The 27,078-nt window shown below is 41.1% G+C and overlaps 1 long non-coding RNA gene across 2 annotated transcripts; it reads right to left on the bottom strand.

Moving 5' to 3' along the window:
• Positions 1 to 10,426: 10,426 nt before the first annotated feature.
• Positions 10,427 to 15,601, bottom strand: LOC136016789 (uncharacterized). Of its 2 annotated transcripts, none has more exons than XR_010613695.1 (4): positions 14,156 to 15,601; positions 12,713 to 13,989; positions 11,809 to 12,005; positions 10,427 to 10,647 (listed from the first exon to the last, which is right to left on the bottom strand). It is a non-coding gene; the product is annotated as an uncharacterized LOC136016789 (long non-coding RNA). The 2 variants fall into 2 exon arrangements; XR_010613697.1 differs by having other exon boundaries at positions 11,809 to 12,002.
• Positions 15,602 to 27,078: the final 11,477 nt, after the last annotated feature.

Genomic DNA, 27,078 nt, shown 5'->3' with positions numbered 1-27,078 from the left:
GTGCTCCATCCATAGCAACATCCATGGCTCCAGTGACTGAAGAAAATAAGAGTATGTTACTGACATGTGGCAGAGTCTGTATTGTTTTATATCCGTCACTGATACAGCTATTTTATGCTCAGTTTTGCTGGTCTGGATTTTTTTGGCAACAGGTTCTGAAGGCAGTGTGTGTTGTGCAGGGTAATTTTTCCTTCCATAGGAGGAAACATTGAAGCATCTCTTTGTCTCTCTCCTTCGGGGTGAGAACGGCAATTCTGAAGAGCTGAATGTCCTTCGCTGATGTTGAAGTCAGCAGTGGTGATGTTTCCCTTGTGCTTGTTAGGCTGTGCCCGAAAAGCATTTTCATTTCGTCACAAAAGTAGGAGCTGAGAACAGGCTGGTTTTCGTTATTCAGCCTTCTCTTGTTTCTGAGGACCAGGCTCAGGAGCAAGGTACCACACAGTCAGCTTTTCGACTTGCTGATGTTTGCACTCGCCTTCCCCTGTGACTCATTCCAAACACATCTCATTCATTCAGGAGGGTAATTTTCTGTTTCCACTTAGGTGTGCTTCTCCTCCTCCTCCTCCTCTGCCCCCTCCTTCCAGATCTAAAATGTCCTGTCAGCTGCTGTTTATCTGATGGTTCAAATGTCCATGCTTGGTTTCTTTTTCCCTGTTACTACAGTTTCCCCTTCCGTTTCAAAGGCTGTTTCAGTTGTTCTTTTCCTACATCAGCAGCATTCTTCATCATCTCTGGCTGAGGCAGTCTGTCTACATGTTTCTCTTTAGAGGTGTTTTTGGTCTAAATGAGTGCCTCCTAGGAAGCCAAATGTAGCATAACATAATTAAGTGACAATATATGAGTCCTTTACCAGGCAGTTAATGACTGGCTGGAAGATTTACAGGCATCAGGTAGAGTCAGAGGAAATTTAGCACTCCAGCTTGCATTTAAATGATAGGTAGAGGACATTTGAACTCTCCTGTATACCAAATAGGTACTGGCTTAAACTTAGCAGCGGTCAATTTGCTTATTTCTGTATTAAATTGAATGAATGTCAGAATTTTCAAGGCTGGAAGATGTTATGCAAATCATATCCCTGGGCTGTCTTGGTGAGGTGGACATCAGAAGCAGGCTTCATTTTCATTCCATATCTTCCAGTATTTGCGTGGCTACATTTGTAAAGATTTTACTTAGAATCCTCACTGTTTCCCCTTTTCTTTAATTGTAATGCAAATGTACACTCACGATATCCTCAGAATAGTCTGTGTATTTTTTGTCCCATATGCTTACAGGCTTTGCTTTAGCAGTGTGCTCTGGAGGCCGTGCCTTGTGCTTCTTGATCCACGTACTGATGCCCTAGGCAGGGCAAAGAAAAGTGTTTCCTAGCCCTGTAGACAGTGTGCACATGCCTTGGTTGTCTGCAGGTTCCACCTTTTTCTAGACACAAATTGATCATCTATAGCTCTCTGTTGGCTTGCAGAAGTGTAGTACAGGAATGTCAAAAATAACTTTCTGTTTTGCTATTCTTACGTATCTAGATACACTGTAAATGGATATATGTTTCCCATTCCCCATTTGCCTCTTCTGCAGCCCGCATGGAAAGAAGTGACGATTGTTTACCTTGGTTTAGATCTTACTTTGCATTTTTGAAATCTTTCCAATGGGTCCTATGCTTTCAAATATATTAAATATGAGTCTTCAAGGCTGGAGGAATCACGCTAGCAGGACGTGTGGGAGGTGTGTGCATGTGGCACATAAATGATAGGTTGAACAATATCTGTTCACGTCCATCTTTTTAAAAGACAAAGGGGAAAACAATTTCTTAGAAACAATGTCTCCAGGATTATTCCAGACGGGGTACCAGATCCTTCTATGTTTGCCTTATATATATATATATATATATATATATATATATATTTTTTTTTTTTTCCTTCCTTAGCTCACTTGTGTTTCCACTCAGGACTTTCTTTTTTTTTTTTTCCATCTTCCCTCGTTTTGGTAGCAGATTAGTGTGGCCACTAAGAGGTACTGTTGATACAGCTCTAGTTATTGCAGTTTGGTTGCTGAAATAGAGATCTTTTTGTGTACTTTTTGTATATTTCATTTTATCTTTTTATTTGTTGTTGTTGGGATTTTATTTATTTGTTTATTTATTAACAAATTGGCTGTTTATGTTAGCTTAAATATTCCCTCAGTTTTCTCAGCTTCATGTGTGTGTACAAGCCATGTGAACAAAAGGCACCCTCATACAGACAAGTGTTAGCAACATAGAGTACCTGGTGCTCAGCCCCCTGGTTGCCTTTTCCAGGCGCAGCTGCTGGAGGTGCCCGATGCTTTGCCTCTTTGTCAGACCATGCTGATAACTTGTTGTGGTGGCTTTTATTATGCCTGAGGGTGATGTGCAGGCATTCTGCACCTGTGTGTAAACATATGACCATACACAGATCACCCTTTGCTCCAAAAAACTATTCCAGCAACAGTTCCTTCCACTTCAGGAAGGGGCACTTTCACTAAGCCATTGCCAAATGACATCTTTCTGGATGTGTGGTATTCCTGTGGGGTGGGTGGTTTGTTCAGGTAAGTGAGATTGAGCTGCGTCAAAGAACAGGATACTGAGCATCCCTGAAGGAAGAGTGCAGGCTCCTTCAGGGCTGCTCATGTTAGGGCTTTAGGTGGTAAGGAATGGTGTATCCAGATGGTACCCATTGTTACAAATTGGATTCAGAGCAATATTAAGTCTTTTGATTTGTGAGTTGTACTGGGCGTCTTGGTGCACTTGTGAGGCTTCCCCTGTAAACTGGCTGAATACAAATTTGTTATTAAAGGAATATTTGCAGATAGCTACTAGTTGCTAGTTATGCATTAAGCATATCTTGGTGGTGCTTGTACTGGATGTGTCGGAGATGTATGGAAAGCGTGTGCTTGGGTTTAGCTCATTTTGCTCCTTTCTGTTTGTGAAGTAGTCCACTTTAAATTGTGCCTTTGAATTTCTGGCCTTTTATATTAAGGAGTACTATTTTTATCTTGCAGTTTTCTCTCTGAGCTCCATATGAAAAAGAAAAAAATATTACAATTCAAATGGGCATCCTTAGGATCTACTTCTGTTATGGGAAGAAGTTGGAATATTTTCCTAAATTGTAAGTAAATCTATCTGTGAAAGTTTAGTGAACAGAGTTTTAGGACCAAGTCTTTTCAGGTTTTGTTAGAGTCACTAACTTGCTATTGAAGCATTGTCCAGGCTCAGATACATGCTGGTCTTTAGATACCCAGGTCCTACTGAATCTAATAATGAAATGGCTTGCAAATTTCAGCTTTGGATACTTTAGGAATCTACTTCCTGTTCCCTTCTTCCACCTTATGTTTGTGGGTGGCTATATTTAAACAGAAATTTGAATTTTCAGCTCTTAAAGAAATGATAAATCGTTGTGTATCTCTGCTTTCTTCCAAGCTGAATCTGTTTCTCTCACCAGCATATTCTGTATCTTTTACAATTGCTTTTCAACCCCACACATTTGATCCCTCTCATTTAGCATCAAACTACTTGCATTCATTTTAAGTTGTCATTGTGAGGTTGCTAGATGACACATTAGGATTTCTCATGATTTAATTGCATGATCATGAGAGGCAGCTGAACCTCCAGGAGAGTTGTATGCTCATAGGAAGCGTGTCCAAATGCATGTCAATTCAATTGCTAAGTTTGTGCATGTGTATATCGCTGCCCTCTCCTGCATAAAACAGGTACTGCTCTAAGATGCGCCTCAGGCCATTTTATTGAGAAACTGACAGCTGCATCGTCCTCCTGCAGAAGCAAAAGGGTCTTGCGGCTTTGACCTGGGAGATGTCCTGTCTGCTGTTTCTGTGATGCACAGGGTGCCTGTGGTGAGGTACAACAGGATAATCCTGTGCCTTAAAAAAAACAAAGGGAGAAAAGGAGGGAGGGCTTTACTTGGTTTTGTCTCAAAGAAAGTTAGAGTGTAGCTACTGAGTTGATATGACTTGATTATTAAAAGCACAAGGAATTCAATTATGTTTCCTTATATCTCGTCATAATGCCATTGAGATAGCATTCTTCGAAACACTATTGGGCTTTTGTATAATATTAATAAGGAAGGAGGTAACATTGACACAGAGCGCAAAGGAAAATGTAACTTTGAATTGTTTCTGTGCTAGGTGTGAATTCGCTGGAATGGGGATAGAGAAGGGCCGTTGACACCATTCTCCTGCTTTTCAATCAAACTTAGCAGCTTCTTGTTTCATGGGTGCTGGGAGGTGCTAAAGGTGTGTTGGAAGTGTGTGACTCTCTTGGAGGCACCAAGGTCAAAACGGAAGGGCAAAATGCCACATAGCCTGTGGATGTTCAATATCCATGTTGACATCTGGGCTGTGCCTGCATATGCAAAATGCTTAAGACAGCCATGGACGTCATCTGTGATCTCTGAAAATGTCATCTGTGATCTGTTGAAAATGGAGACAGTACGGCAAGATCAGGAATTTGGGTTGATGTGGGCACGTTTGAGGGCTTAATTCACTAAGATTTTACCAGATAGCTTGTCCTGTCCAAGACTGACAGAGAAGAGGGAGAAGGGTGATGGTTCAAAATGGAAGGGTGACAAAAATGTGGCAAAATGAACAACTTGCCTTCTGCACTTCTAACTACAAAATGTCTCTCCCCTGTGATTCCTGCAAACATCTGCCACCAAATTTGCATCTATTCTGAGCCAGCTGTTGAGGTTTGTAATCAAAGTGAGATAAAGCTGCACATCCTGTATCCTAAATACTCTGCTAACTAAGCAATGAATGTCTGTGTTCATTGATTGCGAGCACACTCTCTCATTTATTTAATTTTTTTTAAATTATTTTTATCCTTCTTTTGTGCTTTGTGCTTGTTTTCCACATTCCTGGGCTCAGTATGTCTAAGAGCAACAATTTATCTACTTGCTGGAGCTTTACAAATAGAGTTTTGGGGCAGTGTTGGAGCACAGTTTTGTTTTATTATTTTTTTTTTTTTTTAAAAAGAACAGTGACTTGACACATAGTAAGCTCCAAGCATTAAACTTTTTCAGGTCAAGCTTTTCAGTTTATGTAAGGAAGATGGATTTGAAATGTTCTTAGCTTTGCCCCGCGGATTAGTCCAGACATTTCAGTGGTTGATTATGTATATATTATTAATATGGTCAGCTAATGAAAGTGATGCAATTTAGATAAGTTATGATTTCCAGAAAGATAGGTCATGGTGTTTGAACATGACTACCTTGTAACTGAGTAAGATGGCATTAAATCTGATAACAGCTGTGTTTGATGTCACAATATTTTGTGAAATTTTACTATGGAGATGATATAAAGACACTGTCGTTCTTAGTTAAATCTGTCTACCATCTGATTTCAGTTCTTTGGCCTGCTTACTTTCAAACAGGCATAAAAAAATAAGCCATTTAATTTTTTTCACTTCATCTTGCTTTTTTCACGGCTACTGCACAGAAAATGCTTTTGGAAGGTGAATGATTCTGTGTGAGGGATGGATTCAGATAATCTAGGTATGAAGAACAAATTATCAAGAGTTGCTTGATGAGGGAGGAGGAGGGAAGTGTTGAGTGTAAGAGATGAATAGAAATTAACAGCTTTTCATGTGAGTTGGCACAAGTCTTTGTGCTGATCGGAAACCACAGAGCAGCAAAATGCACTTAGATATTTGGGAGTAAAAGTTAGATTTCTACTTTTCATGTTGCTGCCCGTTTCATGTCACTTGTGTGTGTATACTGCGCTTGTGAATATTAGCATGTATTCTGTTTTAGTTTTTAAAGAGGTAATTTTTTCAGTCTTTGTAGTCTTCAGGTTTGGTTTTATAGAAGTTAAAGTAATTTTTGTATTCAAGAAGGTGCATACAATAAGGCTTGTGTGACCGATTAGATTTCTTTCTGTCTGGGAGGATAATAACAGTTTCCTTTCAATGATGAGGTTTCATTTTCTGACACAAGTAAGCCACAGCAAAAATGTCTGACTTCAAATAAGTTTACGAGAACACAGCATCTAAGGTTCTGAATGTAGAAATACCAAGCAGGGACATGATCTCTCTCATTATGCTCAGGCCTTTGGAAAAAGAACATGCCAGAAATATTGCCTGCCTTTGTTCTTGGCATGGCTAATAAATTGCTCTAGTCAACTGGATGTTCCTTTGGAAGGTTACAGTAAATCATGGGCCTGGACATAAGCCAATATTTCCTTCCGTAATCCAAATCTTAAAAGGTACAGAAAGGCTGTGTTGGGCTATTCTCAGATACAGCTTCCTCCTGGACAAGGTCTGCTCACCAGTAACAGAGCCACAAGAGGGCAATGGGTCTTTCATACAAGCTGGATAGCCAAAACAAAAAATAATATACATTCAAACAGTTAAGTAAGTCCTTCAGACAATGGTAAAAAGTAATTTAAAGGGAAAAAACAGATGGATGAAAGCAGAGGAGTGTAATCCTGATAAGCTTCATTCAGGTCTTCAGACTTGTTCAGAGTTGTGTGTTTATTATTTGCGTAGTGGTTTTAGACAAGTTGTATGTGATTACAGTTCACTTCTTAAGGGAAGCAGGCTTAGTTCTTGTATGTAGTTCTTCCATTCTTATGCTAGACTTACTGTCAAGCTTACTGTGCAATTGGCACTTGGAGTGTATCTGGATGTACTCAGATCCAGACGAGAGCTATTTATCCAGTCTCTCAATTCCTTTGGTGTATCCTTCTCCTTCTCCCTGACACTTTTTTTTTTTTTTTTCTTTGCTTTAAGGTATGAACAATGTGTTTTGGAAAGATTTGAAAAAATAGATTCTGAAGTTTGGCTTATGATTATTCAGGAAAAATTCTTGAGGTACTGAAGTGGTGTACAGGCATTTCATAGTTCAAGACTCCCTACTGAAGAACTATGCTACTATTCTATAGATATTCACTGCATTAGATAGTATTTTTTTAAATGGGTGCTCATAAAGGTCTCTTGAGGTCAGTGGTCTCTTTCGAAGAAGGACTAGTGCATAAGCCTGGTTTCACTGGAGTTAAGATTGACCCACTGGGGTGTCTCACATTTCCTCTCACTTTTTTTCCACACACAGTTTTTTCTCTGTTGAGAAAAACAGAGCAGTTGAAGGGAAACAAATATCTGAAAACAGTCATTGGAGGGAAACAGTTTAGTTTTCCCCTTTTCACCTGGATGATTGATGTTGCCAGTGAAGAAGTGGTACAAGACCGTATCCTTCCCCATAAACACTGCTGCAAACATGCCAAGCACAGAGCCCTTAGGGCAGGTTTCCTTGACCAAGGAGGGAAGGGATGGGCACCAAAGCCTGGTGTTCAAGAGGGAACAGCCTGGCTACAAGTACGCTGTGTAAATATCATCAAGTATTCCTATTCCACAAAATGCTGATGGAGTTACGATGGAACAGGGGGTTTTATTCTGAAGTTGCTTTGCATAAGTGTGTATACTTTTGGGGCTTTTTTTTCTTTTAGAACAGACAGCCAAAAGGAAGGTGGTGTGTGAAGGAAAAGGTGGCTTCAGAGGGTTAGCATTTAGGGGGCAGGGAGGGAATCTTGCACCTTTGTGGTGCCTATCCCATGATTTGTCAAATAAGTAATTATACTTTTTAATATTAAAAATGTAGTTATAAAATGATATCTGAGTGAGGTGTATTGCATTTATATTTTTAAATAAAAATAATTGGTTTAATGTTTTTTAAATGATGAAAATGATTATCAGCTTACTGACTAGGTTTGCAATTTGGAGTTCAGAAGCAAATAAAATGTGATACATTACAAGGCAACAGTAGAAGCCTGGATTTAGACTAAATGACATAGATTCCCCTTGTCTGAAAAAGTTGAAAGTCTTATTTCTTGCCGGAGATGGAGGCAGTGTGAACATTTACAACTTGGGTGGGGTGTGTAAGCAGAGGATAGTCCTGATGATCCTGCTCTTTTCTGTTCCTCTTCTATAGTAAGTGCTGGTATGGCATGGTGACTTATTTTGACATCTGCACATGTGCGCAATGTACAAAAGAAGACAATTTTAACCCTCACCCACTTTTAGTAGCTTTAAAAATGGCAATGTGGCAATGCATTTGTGATACTGCTGACACAGCTGTAACCGAGCAGCACTGTTGTGGAGGCCCAATCTTCGGACAGTCTTCACCCAGTTCCAAGACTTGTGGCAGTTTCTAGACAATGGCTGCATGAAAGAGGACTCTGCTTGGGTTTAGACTTCAAAGCTGGGGATACAGTCTATTCTGGAAGACAAGCTGGGTAACCAGGCAGTTTCAATTCATCCCCTCTACTTGACTTGATGACTCAGTTTCATACTTCAGTGCTAGTTTTATGTCTGCTAATTATTTTGTCTTTGCTCAGCTACTCAGAACAGAGCTTCTGCAACTTAGTTCTAAAGCCTTCTCTCCACTGATAAAGCCCAGAAGGTCACTGTCAGCATGACTGTTTTCTAGTTTCTTGTTTTGTTTTGTTTTTTTTTTCACATTACATGAATTTACTCAACAAATCCTGTGAACTAAGTACTTGAAGAGGCTGAGAGATTGAGGAGGTAAAAACCAAACAGTTTGGCAGTCCCCCCTGCTTTGGCTTCTTGGTGGCAGCAGTATTGGTTAGGCTTCATGTGGAGTTGTGAGGGTCGATCTCTGGAAACAGGCTCATTAGCATGGCAAAGTCACTTGCCTTGTGGGTGAATGCAGATCTTGACCTGTTGGCTGATGCAACCTAAGTGCACTAGAAAACTGAGATCCGTGCAACAGCTGAATGGCTCTTTAGATCAAAACATATTTGACATACAACCTGGCTGGGTGAGTCTGAAGCTTGTGTTCACTGATGTATAGAAAAATCATTAAAAGATGTAGAAACATGCATAGGAGTCTCTCAGTTATTGAGCTAGAAAGAAATATTTCTGTAACTTTCAATAACCTTGTGAGTCTAACATCACTCTATAATAAAAAAAAAAAAGTAGGAAGTGAGCTTTATTGAATTTCACTTTTTTTTTTTTTTTTTTGAGTCAGCACAGTCTAATCTATACTATGATTAAGTGTCTCTAGCCAGGAGATTTAAAGAAGAAACAAATACAGTTTTGTTCATCCCCTTCCTCCATCTTCCTGTTGTGCTATTTCTGCTCCTGTTATGTTTGTAGACTTGACAGATGTGCATCCGTACGCAAAGGGGCAGACAAGTGTGTGTACACATTCTCACACGCACACCTGTCCTGCTCTGCTTGAGTACGGTGGGGTGATGTAGAGTCTGCTGCCTGGCCTTGTCAGAACTTGATAGCTCTCTAAGTATTGTATTCCTTGTTTCCATAACACTGGGAAAATAGTATGGGATACTGCGTTATTATAAATATAACTGAAGCCTTGGGGAATAGAAGCATTTCTAAATGACTTGAACCTATGTCAGAGCATAATTCTTGCTGAACCCTAGCTGGATTTTTGCCTCCTGGGGCACTCAACATTGCTAGACAATTATTATACTAAGGGATTATCTTTAAACAGAGAACAGTTATCTTTTCTATTTGTTTTTACTATTCACATAAACCAAGGAAAATGAAAAGTGTTCTAATTAGTCATGGATCTTTCTCCTGAATTAGCTCTAGCTTTATTTAGAAGAGTTTTATGCAGTACATTCAGTTTACAACTGGAGGAAGGTTAAAGGTGGGGAGAGAACTTGACAGATCTGTTTTACAAAGCCACCTCAGTGAGGACATGAAATGGGGAAACAGATAAACATCATGTTGAACTGAGTTATAGGTGAAATATGAATTTAACTATAGGAGCAAAACCACATTCTTCATCTATGGAACTGTGACACTTGAATTGAAATACATTACCCTGAAGCAATCTTTTTTTTTTTTTTTCAGACTTCAAATGTAGATCCAAAGAAAATAAATTATATAAAAGGTATCATGAAAAAATTGTACAGTTTGCCTGCTAAAGCCAGAAGTCTAAACTCGCGGTCATTTTGCATGTGACAAAAAAAGAAGAAGAAAAATTAATCTTGATTTGGTGTCTGCCTATTTATTTTTTTTTTTAATATATATATATTTACTTGCCTACTATTTTCTCTTCATATTGAGAAGTATCAGCCTAGGACAATTTCTCACAGATGGCAAGTACAGTACAGTCTTCTAAAGCTTTCTGGAGATTGGAAAGTGCTATGCATCACAGGAAAATGTATGTCTAGCTATAGCATGGACAGCTGAGCTGTAAATACACTCAACTGTGAAAATGTCAATGCCAGTTAACTCTCTTATACTGTGACTGTCTTTGACGGTTATGTTTTAGTAGATTAAATTTGCAAGATATTTGTAAGGGGATTTAATAAAAGAAACAAAACCAACCTAAAGCTTTTTGTTTTTTTTTTTTTTAACTTCAGTACATGGTTAGAGAGGAATGCAAGTAGTGAGGATCATGCTGCAGTTTTGATTCTTTACAGGATTTTTATTATCATCCTAATAATCTCAATACAGAATTAATGTGGTGGATTTCAGTTTTGTGTATTGTTTTGTTCACAAGAGCACCAAACCTTAATTACAAAATGCGATAAACCAGAAGTAATTTCTCATTCAAGCTTATGGTCAGTAGCAAGGTGTCTGATTGCTGATGTATGGAAGATTCAGCTTGCAGAGGTCTGAAAGCAAACAGTTGCGCTGTTCTGAAAAAAAAAAAAGGGCATTTATGAAAATTATTGGGAAGTAATTCAACTTAAATTGAAATAATTTGATATCTGACCTCTATTGCACCTCTGGACTTCATATGTTTTGAAAGCATATAGATGGAGACAGTGTCCCTAGGGTGGTTGGCTTGTGGCATGTGTGAGTGTGTGTGATTAACAGCAGTAGAGAAGATGCAGTGGCATTGCCTTTTGCTGCAGGCTTCCTGCCTGAGCAGACAACACAGATTTTGCAGTCAGGACCAAGTTTTGTATTACCAAGTTTCTGCTGCTATAAATCTAGCACAGCTATACACATGGTGTAGTAAGGAGTCGGATGTGGGCAAATAAATGAAAAGGAATGGATTTTGTCCTCCTTTTACCTCATGTTTTATGGCACACCTACAAAATCTATAAAAGAAATCAGGCTCCCTCTTTCTATTGAAGGAAGGAGTGTTAACCTTTTTCCTCTGCCTCACCTGCCTCAGCTTGCAAATACGAGAGCTGCAAATAATATTAAATGTACCCACTGAGCAGCAATGTGCTACTTTGTCATGTTTACTGTCTTTTACGAGACCTGTATTTCTAAATGCTTTCCAAGAGTTAAATAACTGCCAATGCTACATGGTCTAAATTCCAAAAGAGTAGAGAAAAGGAGATTGCATATACTGGAAAATTTGAAGACATATAAGACAAATAACATGGCAAGAGAACTCCAAAGGGCAGGAAAGGGAAGACATTATATAGCTGAAATATAAGTGGAGAACGGTGAAGGCAGAGGAAAATACAGAGATAAGTTTGTCAATTGGGCAGAAAATAGACTGCTACCAAAAGAAATAAGAAAAGGTAAGTATTCCATGGTAAGGGGAAGGAGTGGAGGAAGATGCACATGCATGAATGCATTTAAGCAATGAGGAAAAAGAACTGGTAAAGAATGAGGCAGACTGAATAGGGAATAACTTTTATGTACCCTGGAGTTTGCAAGTCTACAGAAGTCTGTTTTTTAGTCCATTTTGTGGGAGATGGAAGTGATGCAGACAGTGGAAGAAAGTGACAGAATTATCTGTACAACTATCTTGTCATATAACCTGGGTAAATCCAGTTTTGATGACTTTCTAAGCTTCCATTGGAAATTTCAATTGAAAAGGAATACTCTTCACTTACTTTTCAGAGACCATAAGATTCAGTGCAGGTGGAATGATTCCTGTTTAAGCTTTTACCATTTTTAGGTCTCGTCTCAATTCTATTGTCTCAATATGAGTAATCATCAGCCAGGAACAACATTGACTTTGAGGCAATCCACTGGGGACGTTGTAAGATCAGGGCTACTGTTTGTGAAGCACTTCAGGATCAGGATACTGCTGAAAGATAAAAAGTAGCAAGTATTGTAGATTCATTATCTGGCATTGTAGGATGACGTCCAGCCCAGCTACTTGTTAGTCAGATTTTGAAGGCTTTCAGTGACAGAGTTTCCACAGTCTCCTTGGAAAAACTGTTCCAGTGTTTAATTAGTTTTATAGTGATAAACTATAATGCCTCCCCCTCTGATAATCTGGTTGGAACTTCTGGTTGAGTTTACAGGTGTGGCCTCTTGTTCTCCTGCCTTGCACTGCTGTGAAGAGCCTGTCTGTCTTCTTTGTAATTTCCTTTTACATATGGGCAAGCTGCTGGTAGCTTCTCTCAAAACCTTTTATTTTCCAGGCTAAACAATCTCGCTCAGACCTTCTCTCCAGCCCTCTCACCATCTTGGTGGCCCTCTCTTAAATTTGGTCCTTTTAGCACTGGGATTACTAAAACTGGGTGCAATATTCCAGGTACAGTGAGTGCTAAGCAAAGGGGAATAGTAAAAATCCTGACGAAGTTTTGTCAAGGATAATGGATTATACTTTTAACAATGCTGATGTAATGGACCAGGAATTTTTATGGTGGTTGTACCTGGCTACCATCCTAGAAACAATTCTTCAGACATCACTGCCTCCTTGGAAATAGGTTAGCTAGAAATTTGGAGCCTGTGGAACCATTAGATTGTATGTTCCCCATCTTGTAGAAATGAAAAAGGAACACAGACCTGGTTTCTAGGTTTTTTTCATCTTCTTTGTATGTTGAAAATGACAGTGGAAGATGTGAAGAAGCACAGTAGAAAGTCAGTAATGACTGGTAATTTTATTTCCCCTACAAATGCCTTAAAAGCAGTTCTGGAGCAGGAGGAAAGGAATGATGTCTTGGCACCACATTTTGGCAGGAACAAATTTTTCTCCATACCAACTTGGTTTCTGGAAATCCTGAGTCTTTCCTTATAGTAGCCTTTGCAGTTGCATATGAGAACCTGATGAACTGAAAAAAAGAAATAGGTCCAAAGCATATGCTGGTCTAAACTCTATGAAGACTAGTGAGGTTGCCTTACTTTGCTTCTTGCATTTCTGCCACAAGATCTCATGGGACTTCATGATCTTAAGTCTGTCTAGGAAAGAGGTTATATTGATGTCACTTCCTAGTCGAAGAGCTTCAGAAGGAGAAACTAGGCTGAGGCTTATAGCAGGGTGACATAAATGCCGACTCCAGGGCCACCTGGCTACTACTCATACCTGTGCTAGCAGGTATAAGGAGATATCCCTGCTAGCAAAGCGTAGGGAGAGAAGGGAACCAAATCAGTCTGTGATGGAGATGACAGCAGGTTGCTGGCTTGCAAACCACAACTGTCAGGTGCGCCAAGTTTGACAGAATTTGATGATCTTTTCTACCTCATGGTTCTTGAAAATGTGACTATGCTGTTTGGTTTCCTGTTGTGTTCTGTGGCCTTTGTCATCAGAAAGAAGTGACATTTCAGTAGCTGGTGTGCCCCTGAACGGCTACATTGTGCCACGCAGCACTGACCTTTCCAATGTTCTCTCATGTAAATGTCAGGTGCCTCTTCAGAGCTTCAGTAGCTCCTGAAAAGTGTGAGGCTGTGGGGAAGTGTTGACTGCTGAAGAGACAGAGGTGTGTGATTCATTATCCTGTATCACAAAATATGAAGGCTATCACTCGGATGCATTGAGGGGGGGCTGAGGGTGAGCAGCTCTGTGCTTGTGGGCTTTCAGAGGCCTTCTGTGCAGAACTGGTTAGATAAAATCAGTAGGAAAATGGCATTTCTGTGAATGGGAGAGGTGTTGCTCACCTCCAGCAGAAAAAGTAAGGCTGCAGTCCTCAGGTTCTGTGAGCTGCTGGCAGGATGAAAGATGTTCTGTACTTCTCTGTCTGCTGTCTCTTTGGTCTATTATTTGAGTTATAACCTCTTCAGGGGAAAAGACTGGCTTGCTTGGTGGGTGCTAATTTCAACAGGCTGTCCTTGGTCTTTGGCTGTTACTGTGATAAAGAAAGATGGTAATATTTACACATAGAAAACAGGTTTTCTTAGTTGTATTTGGTTTCTATTTGTTTGTTTATAAAATCATCTTACGATTTTTGTCTCTAAGTCCCTGTCAGTGATCTCTGAAGAAAGTCTGAAAGTCATGTAGGGGAGGGAGCTTACCTAAACGGAGGCCTCATGCGTGTCCAACTCTTGTCTTGCTCCGTCTCCTCATCTGATGCTGTCTGATTGTTACTAAATTTGGTAGCATTTCCTCTGTCAATCTTTGGGGCCCTCCTGACCTGTAGCACCTATTTATTAGTAGAGTGTATAAGTGAATAAGTAACTCTGAAATTTTAACATTTCTGCGATAAATAAGTGGCAAAGCAGTAAATCCCATTTAGGATCCCCCATGTCAGGAGAAGTAGCTGGTTTTTACCTTGCTTGCTCAGCTTCTCTGACCTTAGGCAACTTGCTTCACCTTTGTTTATCAGTTTTCCAAACTGTAAAGTTGAATTAATAATCTATATAAAATTGCACTTTGTTGGCTTGATATATGTATAGAGGAAGTCATGTTATAGTTGCCTAGTTTTGAATTATGTTAGAAAGTGCTAGAAGCACTTTCCCAGAGGGAATAAAGTGTCAGTATAGCATCAGTCTGTTTTCTCCTTCTGAGCCTGTATTCTAGGTCACAAACAGTATTTAAAGAACATTTAAATGCTTTACTTGAAACAAGTTACAAAATGCCAAAATTGTGAGCCATTGCTTATTTTCTACAAATTCCTGAATTCCTACATCATTGAGAACATCAGTGTTTACTGAATTCCATATTATGTTTTCTATTTTTTTGTTCAAAACATGGCCTGTGATGCACTTGCTGTGAGTTTTTTAAGACCTGCTTTGGCTACTAACTTGTTAATTTTCTTCTTGCTTTCTTCTGTGGTACTTATTACTGCAGGAGCCATGCTGGGAAGCTGTTTGAGTTTTGTGGTAGTTTGGAAACTTGAAAAATATTTCTGTTTCAAGTCAGTGTTTTCTATAGAACAAAATTCTGAATTTATATTTTGGAAGAACCAGTGGAGATCTGTTTCTATGTATGTATACGCACACATCTGTGTATGTAAATATCAAACACTTCTTAAAAAAAATTTTAGCTTTGCTTGTGATTTCAATTTACCATTACAAAGTTGAAATATTTTTACTTTTCAAAGGTCAAGCTACTGTAATAGACTAAATGTTTAAACTTATTGCATTAAATATTAGTAATTTTACTTTGTAACTAACATGTATATTTGGCATTTAGGAAAAGAAAAGCAGAAAGATTTTACATTATGCTGTAATGTTAAGACCCTACCTCACCCAGTGAATTTTGGAGCCTACATGTGTGTAAGCAGAGGACTTCAGGAATGTAGCGGCTAACAGGAGTGGCTGAAGTACTCAGCCTCTAGAGCAGGGAATTCAGTCCTTCAGAATTACTTCTGCTAATCTTGCTGTTTCATCTCAAAGCTTGCATGCATGTCTTGCAAATGTATGCATGTCTGTATTAGGATATGAATGGCTTCAATTGCTGATACTTTGCTTGTTTTTTCTTCAATTGTCTTCTTTCTGTTTTGCTTAATATTAAGGTTTCTATCTTACTCCTTTCCAGTTTTTCCTGAAAAAACAACGAGAAGGGACATTTGTACTTGAAGGTGTACAGGCTTTTCTTGTGTTTTCTTTTTCTTGTGCTGGCATCATATCTGTCCACTTGCCCCATAATATAAATCCACAAATGTTGTTCTTTCATAAATTTAAAAGATTCATCCAAAATAAGAAGTCCTTGTATCAAAAATTACAGTGTTTTGAAACATGATCCTTAGCAAACAGTCTCTGCCAGTGAGAGCAAAACCTGTATTAAAAACAATGTTTACAATATTAAAATAGGTCAGTATTGGAGTTTCGGAAGTACAAAAGGTTCTAATGGATCCTGTGACATGTTTCACTCAGTTTGGAGAAGCACATTCAGATAGATATTAGTTCTAGTTGTAGGGAAGGACAAGCAATCTTTTTGAAAGGCAAGCATAATGAGAACCTGCATATTTCATGATACATCATGTGCTGCTCAGGTGCAGAGGCAAAAATCCAGTACTCTACAAGTCTGTCTGCCCAGACTGGAACAGAGGTAGCTATTTAGCATCCCGCCAAAGTGTGTCTGATCTTAGAAGTTATAGAATATTTGTTTTATGACTATAAGAGTGCCAAGAAATTCTTTGAAGCAAAGTCTGTAATCTCTGAGACTGAGATGGAATAGGATGAAACAGGAAAGTTACTGGAAGATGACATTGTTAAAAAAAAAAATACAAAAACCCAAACACAACGATCTTCCCTCCCAACTCTTTTTAAGCCTGACTTTTTTAATTATATTGCCTGTCATGACTCTAATTCTGTAAATTAATAATGGTGACTGATATGGTGTCTGAAATATCTTTTCCAATGAATGTGTGATATGATGGATTGTGATTAATTGAAACATAGAGGTCTGAAGTTTGATAGCTTGTGAAGTGCCATTTGTGATACAGCCTCAGCTTCCACATTTCTTCGAATTCAGCTATGTCTTTCTGAATGTCATTAGTCAGAGTATTAGACCCAGAGAGAGACCATATAAATTACAGATCATTACTGAACGAAGTTCCAAGATTTCCTTTCTTCCTTCCAGACTGAGGTAGCATATTGCAGTACTACCCTGACTGGTTTTGCAGACAGAAGAAAGCAGTGATTAAAAACTTTAATTTTAAAATGAAATTTGTACTTGCATAGTAAAGTGTTTGCAGTACTTGCCTTTGTGGGCTTGCTGGGGTATCTGAGATTGGGTAGGTTATTGAGACCATCCTGCAGTTAGTTTGTGTGACACCATGCTGGAAATTTTCAGTAGAAGGAGTTGGCTGGTGAACAGAACAGCTTCAAATGTCAGACTTGCCTAAATGACTCTCCTTCTAGTGTTTACATCTGAACCAAAGTCTATCTTTCACTCTTCCCCTCCCAGTAAAATAAGTTCTTGGCAGCTGTGTGAGACCTGGATAACTTTAACATCTTGATTAACAATTTTACCAAATAACCCTGCAGTGAGGGTGTGGGGGTTTGAGGTTGATTTTTATTTTTTAATTTTTTTAAATTGCCTTAAAATAATCTGCAGTGGGAAGGTTATGTGTATTTGTGTTTTGTACGGAACCTAGAACACTCATTTTAAAACCCTGAAGTTAACTTTAATAGGTATAGAAATAAGATATTTAGGACCTACAATTAAAGTGCTGATTCTGTAACATTCTGCTGCTATTTTTAAGCCATTCTGAGGTGCCTTTTGTGCCATTGCAGTTGGGTGTTGCAGAAGTTATAAATCTCTACTGTGTATGAAAATCTAATGGAACGAATTTGTGATATTTTTTTGAAGAGCTCAGTAGAGGCAGTACACTTATTACAAAAACAGTTTTAATAAAATTTCTTTACTTTTATTCCTTTTCTGTACTGTTACAGGCAGCTAGTAAGGTTTAATTTGAATACTGGACATGACTGTGGTTTTTTTTAAAGATCAGAGATGATGAATGGGCTTATCTCAAAGAAACTCAGTGGCCAGAGCTATAAGAGACTCTAGTAGAAGCAGCTGTTGAGTTGTGCAAGTAGCCACATTAAGTAACAGCAGCGACTGTGGAGCACTGGTGGTGGAAAGGCTTCTCTCAAAAGCTTTGAGTGATTACTGCACAAACACACAGTGGTGAAAATGCAGTGGCCAAAGATAACCTGGAGGAACTGTACAGTTAGCTCACCTTTCACTATTTCAGCTCTTTGGTTCTATAGATGGCAAATGAAGAGTACATAATGCTACAGTCTGTATCTCAAGTAGTGGTCACTGACGATAGACAGTTCTGCTGCAATGCCTGAACAGTTTTTAGCTACCTTTAGGCAAAGGGGGCCAACCAAAACACTGTTGTAGCATTCTGAAGAGTAAGGACAGCACAAAAAGAAAGTAATGCTCTCCCAAGTGGTTAAATGCTTTCAATGGAAAAGCCAGAATTTCAAGTTTGTGAGGTTAAGTGAATGTCTAATAAAAGGCAAGATTCTATTCTGGAACATAAGTTTGCTGAAGTTACTAATGAACACTCGAAGTTTTAAACCTAGAGGAAGCAATAGAAATGTGCCAGGACTTGACAGAAAATCCATGATACTAAAAGTAGTGATACAAAAGTACTGATACCTGAGAAAGGAATGTAAAACTCAGTTACACTGTGCAGAACAGCCCATAAAACCATGCCAGCTCCAATAACCTATGCAAGATGATGCCTGATATTTGAAGAAAAAGGTAAGTGAACAGCAAGGGATCATATTACATTGCAAGAATTTGTAGAGCCTGTGTGACTGGGAGAAGAGGTTTGACAATTAAGCTATTAACCTCGAGGGATTCCTCTTGGGAATAGAACCATAGGAGAATATTAACAGAGCATTGCACAGATAGCAAACTAGGCATTTATTAATTTTAAGTTGAGGATGCTGACGCTTGAGACAGTATGAAATAATGAGATCAACGCCAGGAAAAAAAAAAAAGCAGTGGTCAGCTGGAACACAATGAGGTGAAATGAGATGAAAATTTGTTCTCAGGAAGAGAGTTAGTTAAATAATAGGAATAGAAATCTACTTTTAAGCATACAAAAAGTATTCAGTCGTCTTCTGGAGGAATTTTTGTCCATTGACTGTATAAGAATTGTGGATTCGTAAGGTATAAAGTAGGTTGTCACATGATTAGTCTGTAAATGTATGAGTAGACATCATTGCCTATTTAATCACATTTCCAGTGGACAAGTACCCATGATATGCTTCAAAATTATCAAATCTTCAAATTCTTTGGATAGGTATGTACCAAGACAGATTTGGAAATCATTTAAATCCTCTTTTGAGCAGCAAAGTCTTAAATAAAATGGATTTTACTTCTTTCAATGGTGCTCCAGTTTGTGATTCTGTGAAAGATTTTTAAAGGCAGAAATTAAAATTAATGCTATCCTGTTGATCTGAAAACAAGTAGAAAAATATTAGTCAATTTTAGAACTGATTTCTACAAAAAGCTTGTTGGTCTCAGTAAACAAACAAAAGCTGGGTTCATTTTGCGAGCAGACCCCCAAATAACTAAGATAAGTGAATTACTTCCTACTAGCTACCATGAGAAAACTGAATGATGTAAATACCTTTTCTATAACTACAAGATTCTGTCAAGTGGCTTAGAAATACATGACTGTTTGAGATGTGTTGGAGGTTTATAAGCATCTGCTGGTTTTAGTAAACAGAGAAATTAAAGGATTTCAAGTTTTACATATATCTATATCTATTAGTCTGAGAAAAGAGTATGTGGAGAAATACAACTTCAGGAGACACAAAAATGAACAAAGTGGCATATGAAAATATCTCTGGGGGCAAGAGTCTAAAGTTAGCATTTATAACTCAGGCATTGAATGAAGCACTACTGTAGCTACCTCAGTGGCATAATGATCTCAGTATTTCTTATATCTGGGCTGTAATTTCAATGCCTCTGCAGGCACTACAGATCTTTTTAGACCTTCCTAATTCACCATGCAAAAGTGGAATTTCCCATCTAATCCTATCCCTATTTAAAATTTTTATATAAGATCATTAGCAGGGTTGGCTGGAATTTTTTTTTTTTCTCATAAATGTGTTGCTGAAAAAACTTAACCTCAAAAGTTGCAGTTTTACTCTACATTAAGAAGTTATGCAAATTCCCCATCTAGCTCAGGGAATCAGAGTGAAACGCAGATGCTGTTTATTATTCTCAACTCACTTTTGACTTTTTTTACTGGGCTTTGAGCTCAACAGACCCAAATGTAATTAAATGCATACTTTGTGCTCTCTGGAAAATCCTACATTAGTACTGATAGCCTCCTTCAAAATTAATGCTGTGCATGCCAAATTGACCTGCAGGAGAAAAATATGAGAATCAGAAGCGGCAGATTTAAACTGGGCATCACCAACCGTTGCTGGTCAATTGCTGAGGTGAGTAGCTCGAGAGAAGACGCCTTCAACACCGGAGCGGGGGGAGATCGGCGTCCAGGAGCCTCAGCTCAGAGCGCCCAGAGCTACCGAGGGAGCCTCAAGCCCTCGACAGGACCTGCCCAGGAGCCGGCAGCTCCGCGGACGCGAGCAGGGACTCACCGGGAGCGGAGCCAGGAGCAGCGGCACCAGCCCTGAGGGGGTAAAAACCTGCCCCGGGGGGCGCGGGCGAACAGGAGCGTGGCGAGGCAGTTTGCGCGGGCTGGCGGGCGCCCGTCGTATGACCAGGGCCCTCTCTGAGAGCTCTGCTCTGGCTGCCCCGGTGGTGGCCAGCGTAGGCACCCAGACAGAGCAGGTGAGAGGGGAGGCTGCAGGGCAGAGCTCGGAGTGTAGAGGGTGCCCGCACTGGTCTCGTGAGGGAAAGGAGCACGACGGGCAGGGCTGCACTCGGTGCTCCCTGGTGCAGGTCCTCCTGCAGCAGGTGGCTGAGCTGTGGGTTGCTATTAGCGAGCTGCAAGATGTCAGGGTAGCTGAGAGGAAGCAGGGCTGCTTGCTCCAGCCCCAGGCTGTGCAGGGGCCTCAAGCTTCCCCTCCAGCTCATGAAGGAAAGAAGGAGGCCGTTATCCCGGGGAGCTGGAAATTGGTGACAAAGAAACATAACAAAAGAAGGAGGAAAAGGACCATTAAAAGCAAGGGGCTTCCTCCTAAATCTGTTGTCCCCACGCAGAACCGCTTTGCTGTCCTGCAGGAGGCTAATGAGGAAACGCACTTGCACCACAAACAGCCGGATGATGCACGGGTAAAGATCTCTACTGGCGCTACCAAGAAAAAGCAGTGGGTTGTAGTAATAGGGGACTCTGAAAGGGACAGAAGCACTCGTCTGTCGGCCTGACCCCGTCTCGAGGGAGGTGTGCTGCATACCAGGGGCGCAGATCAGGGAGAGGCTGCCTGCTCTAGTAAGTTTCACGGACTATAAGTCACTCCTGGTGATCCATGTGGGTACTAGGGATATAGATAGTAATAGACTGAGGACCATAAAGAAAGACTACAGAGCCCTGGGAGAGATGGTTAGGGGCTCTGCAGCTCAGGTAGTCTTTTCGTCAATTCTCCAGGACACAGGGGAGGACCAAGAAAAAGCTAGGAAGATTAGCCAGGTTAATAAATGGTTAAAAGGGTGGTGTCATAGTCAGGGGTTTGGGTGTCTTGAACACGGGACTGAAGATTGTAGGCCAGGTGTACTGGGGGCTGGTAGAGCTGGTCTGATGATAAAGAAGGGGAAGAGCAATTTTGGTAGGAGGCTTGCCAGACTGGTCAAGGAGGCTTTAAACTAGATGTGTTGGGGGAGGGGGGCGTCATTCCATCCCAACACACCCAGTCAGTTACCAACACCTATAATAAATGCTCGCAACAATATATTCCAGCTGCTCCAGCCAACGAGCCGGCTTCATTTGGAGCTCGGCTCAGATGCCTCTATACAAACGCCCGTAGCATGGGGAGCAAACAAGAGGAATTAGAGATGTGTGCACGTCTACGGGGGTATAATATAATAGGCATCACAGAAACATGATGGGATGGCTCCTATGACTGGAGTGTTGTAATGGAAGCTTACAGGCTCTTTAGAAAAGACAGGCCCGGCAGGCAGGGAGGGGGAGTTGCCCTTCATGTTAGGGATGGGCTGGAGAGTATGGAACTCTGTCTGGGGGCAGGTGAGCAGTTTACAGAGAGTTTGTGGGTCAGGGTTAAAGGGAAAACAGCTGTGGGAGACATTACTGTGGGGATCTGTTACAGACTGCCTGATCAAAGAGAACCTGTGGATGAAGCACTCTACAGACAGATAGGAAAAGCCTCACGCTCACAGGCCCTTGTTCTCATGGGGGACTTCAACCACCCTGACATCTGTTGGAATGACAGTACTGCATGGCACAAGCAATCCAGGAGGTTCCTCGATTGTGTGGAAGACAGCTTCCTTCTGCAAGTAATAGAGGAGCTGACAAGGAGAGGTGCCGTGCTTGACCTCGTGCTCACCAACAGGGAAGGGCTCGTTGAGAATGTGGTGCTCCAGGGCAGCCTCGGATGCAGCGATCACGAGATGGTCAAATTTGAGATCCCCAGGACAGGGAGAAGAGCGTGCAGCAAGCTCACTGCCCTGGACTTCAAGAGAGCAGACTTTGGCTTCTTCAGGAACCTGCTTAGTAAAGTTGCATGGGATATAGCCCTGGAGGGCCGGGGGGCCCAAGGCTGTTGGTTGATGTTCAAGAATCACCTGCTACAAGCTCAGGAGTGCTGCATACCAACTAGAAGGAAGTGCAGCAGGAGGGCCAGGAGACCTCCTTGGATGGAAAAGGAGCTGCTGAGGAAAATTCAGAAGAAAAAAGAGGCTTATAAAAAGTGGAAGCAAGGACAGGCAGCCTGGGTAGAGTACAGGGATGTTGTCCGGGAAGCTAAAGACCAGGTTAGGAAGGCTAAGGCCCAGTTAGAATTAAACTTGGCCAGGGATGTTAAGGATAACAGAAAGGGATTCTACAAGTACATAGCAAACAAAAAACAGACTAGGGACAATATAGGCCCCCTGAGGAAGCTCTCAGGAGAACTGGCTACGCAGGATTTGGAGAAGGCTGAGGTTCTGAATGACTTCTTTGCCTCGGTCTTCACTGGCAAAGGCTCTGACTGCACCCCCCAAGTCTTAGACGGTAGACGCAGGGACTGTGAGAATGAAGACCTTGGGCCCACTGTAGGAGAGGATCTGGTTCGAGACCATCTTAAAAACCTGAACATACACAAGTCCATGGGACCTAATGAAATCCATCTACGGGTCCTGAAGGAGCTGGCGAATGAAGTTGCTAAGCCACTGGCCATCGTATTTGAAAAATCATGGCAGTCAGGTGAGATTCCCAATGACTGGACAAAAGGCAATATAACCCCCATTTTCAAGAAGCGGAAAATGGAAGACCCAGCGAATTACAGACCAGTCAGTCTCACCTCTGTGCCTGGCAAAATCTTGGAACAGACTCTCCTGGAAGGCATGCTAAGGCACAAGAAAAACAACAAGGTGGTTGGTGACAGCCAACATGTCTTCACTAAGGGGAAATCCTGCCTGACCAATTTGGTGGCCTTCTATGATGGGGTTATGGAACTGATGGACAGGGGTAGAGCAGTTGATGTCATCTGCCTGGACTTGTGCAAATCGTTCAACACTGTCCCACACAACATCCTTGTCTCTAAATTGGAGAGACATCAATTTGATGGATGGACCACTTGGTGGATAAGGAACTGGCTGGATGGCCACACACAAAGAGTTGTGGTCAATGGCTCGATGTCCAGTTGGAGACCAGTAACGAGTGGTGTCCCTCAGGGATCAATGTTGGGACCGGTCTTGTTTAACATCTTTGTCAGTGACATGGACAGTGGGATTGAGTGCGCCCTCAGCAAGTTTGCCGATGACACCAAGTTGTGTGGTTTGGTTGATACGCTGAAGGGAAGGGATGCCATCCAGAGGGACCTCGACACGCTTGTGAGGTGGGCTGATGCCAACCTCATGAAGTTCAACCATGCCAAGTGCAAGGTCCTACACCTGGGTCGGAGCAATCCCAGGCAGAGCTACAGATTGGGCAAAGATGAGATTCAGAGCAGCGCTGCAGAGAAGGACCTGGGGGTCTTGGTCAATGAGAAAATGAACATAAGCCGTCAGTGTGCTCTCGTAGCCCAGAAAGCCAACCGCATCCTGAGCTGCATCAAAAGGAGCGTGACCAGCAGGTCGAAGGAGGTGATCCTGCCCCTCTACTCTGCTCTTGTGAGACCTCACTTGGAGTATTGTGTGCAGTTCTGGTGTCCTCAACATAAAAAGGACATGGAACTGCTGGAACAAGCCCAGAGGAGGGCCACGAGGATGATGAGGGGACTGGAGCACCTCCCGTATGAAGACAGGCCGTGGAAGTTGGGGCTGTTCAGCCTAGAGAAAAGAAGACTGTATGGAGACCTCATAGCAGCCTTCCAGTATCTGAAGGGGGCCTATCGGGATGCTGGGGAGGGACTCTTCGTCAGGGACTGTAGTGACAGGATGAGGGGTAATGGGTTAAAACTTAAACAGGGGAAGTTTAGATTGGATATAAGGAGGAAGTTCTTTGCTGTTAGGGTGGTGAGGCACTGGAATGGGTTGCCCAGTGGGTTGCCCAGGGAGGTTGTGAGTGCTCCATCCCTGGCAGTGTTCAAGGCCAGGTTGGATGAAGCCTTGGGTGAGATGGTTTAGTATGAGGTGTCCCTGCCCATGGCAGTGGGGTTGGAACTAGATGATCTTGAGGTCCTTTCCAACCCTAACTATTCTATGATTCTAAGATCTATGATTCTATGATTCTATTTGATCTGTGGAGCAAACATTTCATCACTATTTATTGATGATTATTAATGTGGATGAAATGTAGCAAAACTAGTGTCAGAAAAACTATGAGAAATTACATTTTATAGTAGAAGCATAAGACTGCTGTTATTGGAAAACAGTGATTTTTTTTTTTTTTAAATTACGTATTACTGAGTATTAAATAAAGTAAAAAACCCTAAGACTTAGGTCTTAGGCAATGAGTCTGTTCATTGCAAACATCTGTCTGATGTACAGTGGCAATCATAATAGAAATGAAAAATGTTAGCCTGGGTGAAAGAAAGGATAGAGGATACATTATTATGCTATTGAAAACACAGCTGAGATTCTCTCCATTTAAAAATATTAGTGTTGATGCAGAATTGTAATTCTTGAGTCTTACTTGGGTCTGAGTCTGAACACTCAGTTCCCACAGTTGTGCCAGCATGCCACGTAGAGCTGCCATGGAAATATCTCCAGCAACTACAATTGCATCTTTGTAGTTCAGTCTGTCAGGGGTGCACAGATATTAGTGGGCTGGAATTCTGCTGTTTCGGAAAACTTTAAGATGCAAACTCTAATAGTATGTGGTTTTAAAATATTGCAAGCTAATGGTTATGAATCATGCTTCCCTTGAGGCAGAAATCAGTATTTGACTTCAGTGCATCCAACAAAGAAGGCTGTGTTTTAATCATTTTGAACTGTCCTTGGTTTGATCCTTGACTGGGTTAAAGTGCCGTATGAGAAAACAGGGAGGATAATTTAATGTTGTCATCCATCTAAGTAATAACGATGCACTTCAATTTTTTGGCATCTTAACTGATAGGTTTGTGAATGTCTGAAGAGAAATAAATAACAAAAATGTATGACAGAAACAAAAGGAATATTAGTCTATGAATTAAAATAAAAATAGACAAAACCTATATTTTATTTCTGGCAGGAGATCAAGAGAAGTCATCCTTTATTATCATTTAGTGTCTTGCACAGATAGTGTAAGTAGAAAACTGATGAATATTTACCTGGTTTTATTCTGTGGTGACCACTTGCATCTTAGTCAAAACTTTTGTCTCTGACTTCAGCAGAGAGGTTCTTCACTTTGTTGTGTTTTGTTTTGAGAATCGTCATAGTATCATAGAATACCAGGCTGGAAAGAGCTTTAAGGATCATCTGGTCCAACCTTTCTTGGCAAAAGCATATTGCGGACAAGATGGCCCAGTACCCTGTCCAAGTGAATCTTTAGTGTCCACTGCTGGGGAATCCATCAATTTCATGAAAAGATTATTACAACAACTGATTTTGTAATTGTGAAGATTTTTTCTCTCATGTGCAATTGGAATCTTGTTGATGTAACCTGGCACTCTGTTGGCTTTCTTTGCTATAGCTGTGTACTGTTCACTCATATTGAGCTTCATGTCTACCAGTACCCCCAGGTCCCTTTCCACAGATCTGCTCCCCAGCTGGGTAGATCCTGTCCTGTGCTGCGCTCTTGGATTGTGTTTACCCAGGTGCAAGAGTTTATATTTGTCCTTGTTGAACTTCATGAGGTTCTTGTTAGACCGCTCTTCCAGCCTGTCCAGATCTTCCTGCAGGGTGGCTCTCCCTTCTGAAGTGTCTGCTTCCCCGCTCCGTTTGCTGTCGGTGGCAAATTTCATGAGGGCATAACTGATCCTATCATCCAGATAAGTTATGAAGATATTAAACAGCATTTGGCCCAATATGGATCCCTGGGGGATCCCACTTGTGACAGGTCACCAGATAAAAGAGGAGCTATTTACCACCACCTTCTGCATGCTGCCTGTCAGCCAGTTTCCCACTCACCACGCAGACACTTTGTCTAGACCATAGCTCATCAGTTTCTCTAGGAGGAGTCTGTGGGAAACTATCAAAAGCCTTTAAGAAATCCAGGTAGGCAATGGCAACTGCCTGCCTCACATCAATTGAACAGGTTACTTGGTTGTAGACGGTGATAAGGTTTTTCAAACACAAATTCCCCTTGGTGAATCCATGCTGGCTTTCCCCAGCCAAGTGCTTCATTTGACTTGTGATAGTCCCCAGGAAGATTCATTCCGCAACTTTCCCAAGGACTGAAGTAAGACTGATGGGTGTATAATTTCCTGGATCCTCCTTTTAAGTCTTTCTTTTAGATGGCGGTGACATTAGCCTTCTTCCAGTCCTCTGGGAAATCCCCTAATCTCTGTGACTTCTCAAAGATTATGGAGAGCAGCCTCACAACATCAGCCACCACAGAATTCATTTAGATAACCCTAGAAATGTGGAATCACCACGAGAGGCTGTGCAACCTGCCACTGTTTTACCAAACCTAACTAGGTAGCTTGCCTTTCTTGGCTTTGTAGCTTTAAAGCAGAGGAATGTGGTATTTCAAGAGTTCATAAAACTGTTAGAAACTCCAGGCTTGGAAAAGCAATCATTTTCTCAGTGCAGTGGAAGGTTGTTAACCTTTCTAAGCCTGCAAGCTGGATGCTAAACTTCCTCTGTATTTTATTCAGAGCTCAAAGAGTATGTCATAAGCAGGGGAAGATACTGTTTTGCTGGACTCAATGGGCTCAGCTCCATTTCAGGCCAGGGTAAGGTTGAGCATGTAGTTAGGAACTAGGGCAACTCAATGATATTTGTGGCAGCATCCTTACAGTCTCAGTTCCTGGGGAAGCTGATGCTCTGGTTTATCCAGCAGGCACCACTGAAACCCAGCTCATGAACATCTCAAGAA

This window comes from Lathamus discolor, chromosome 1 (genome assembly GCF_037157495.1).
Source record: "Lathamus discolor isolate bLatDis1 chromosome 1, bLatDis1.hap1, whole genome shotgun sequence".
NCBI classification, from domain to species: Eukaryota; Metazoa; Chordata; class Aves; order Psittaciformes; family Psittacidae; genus Lathamus; species Lathamus discolor.
The sequence above is the reverse complement of the archived record's forward strand: the minus strand, read 5'-3'. Positions and strand labels throughout refer to the sequence as shown.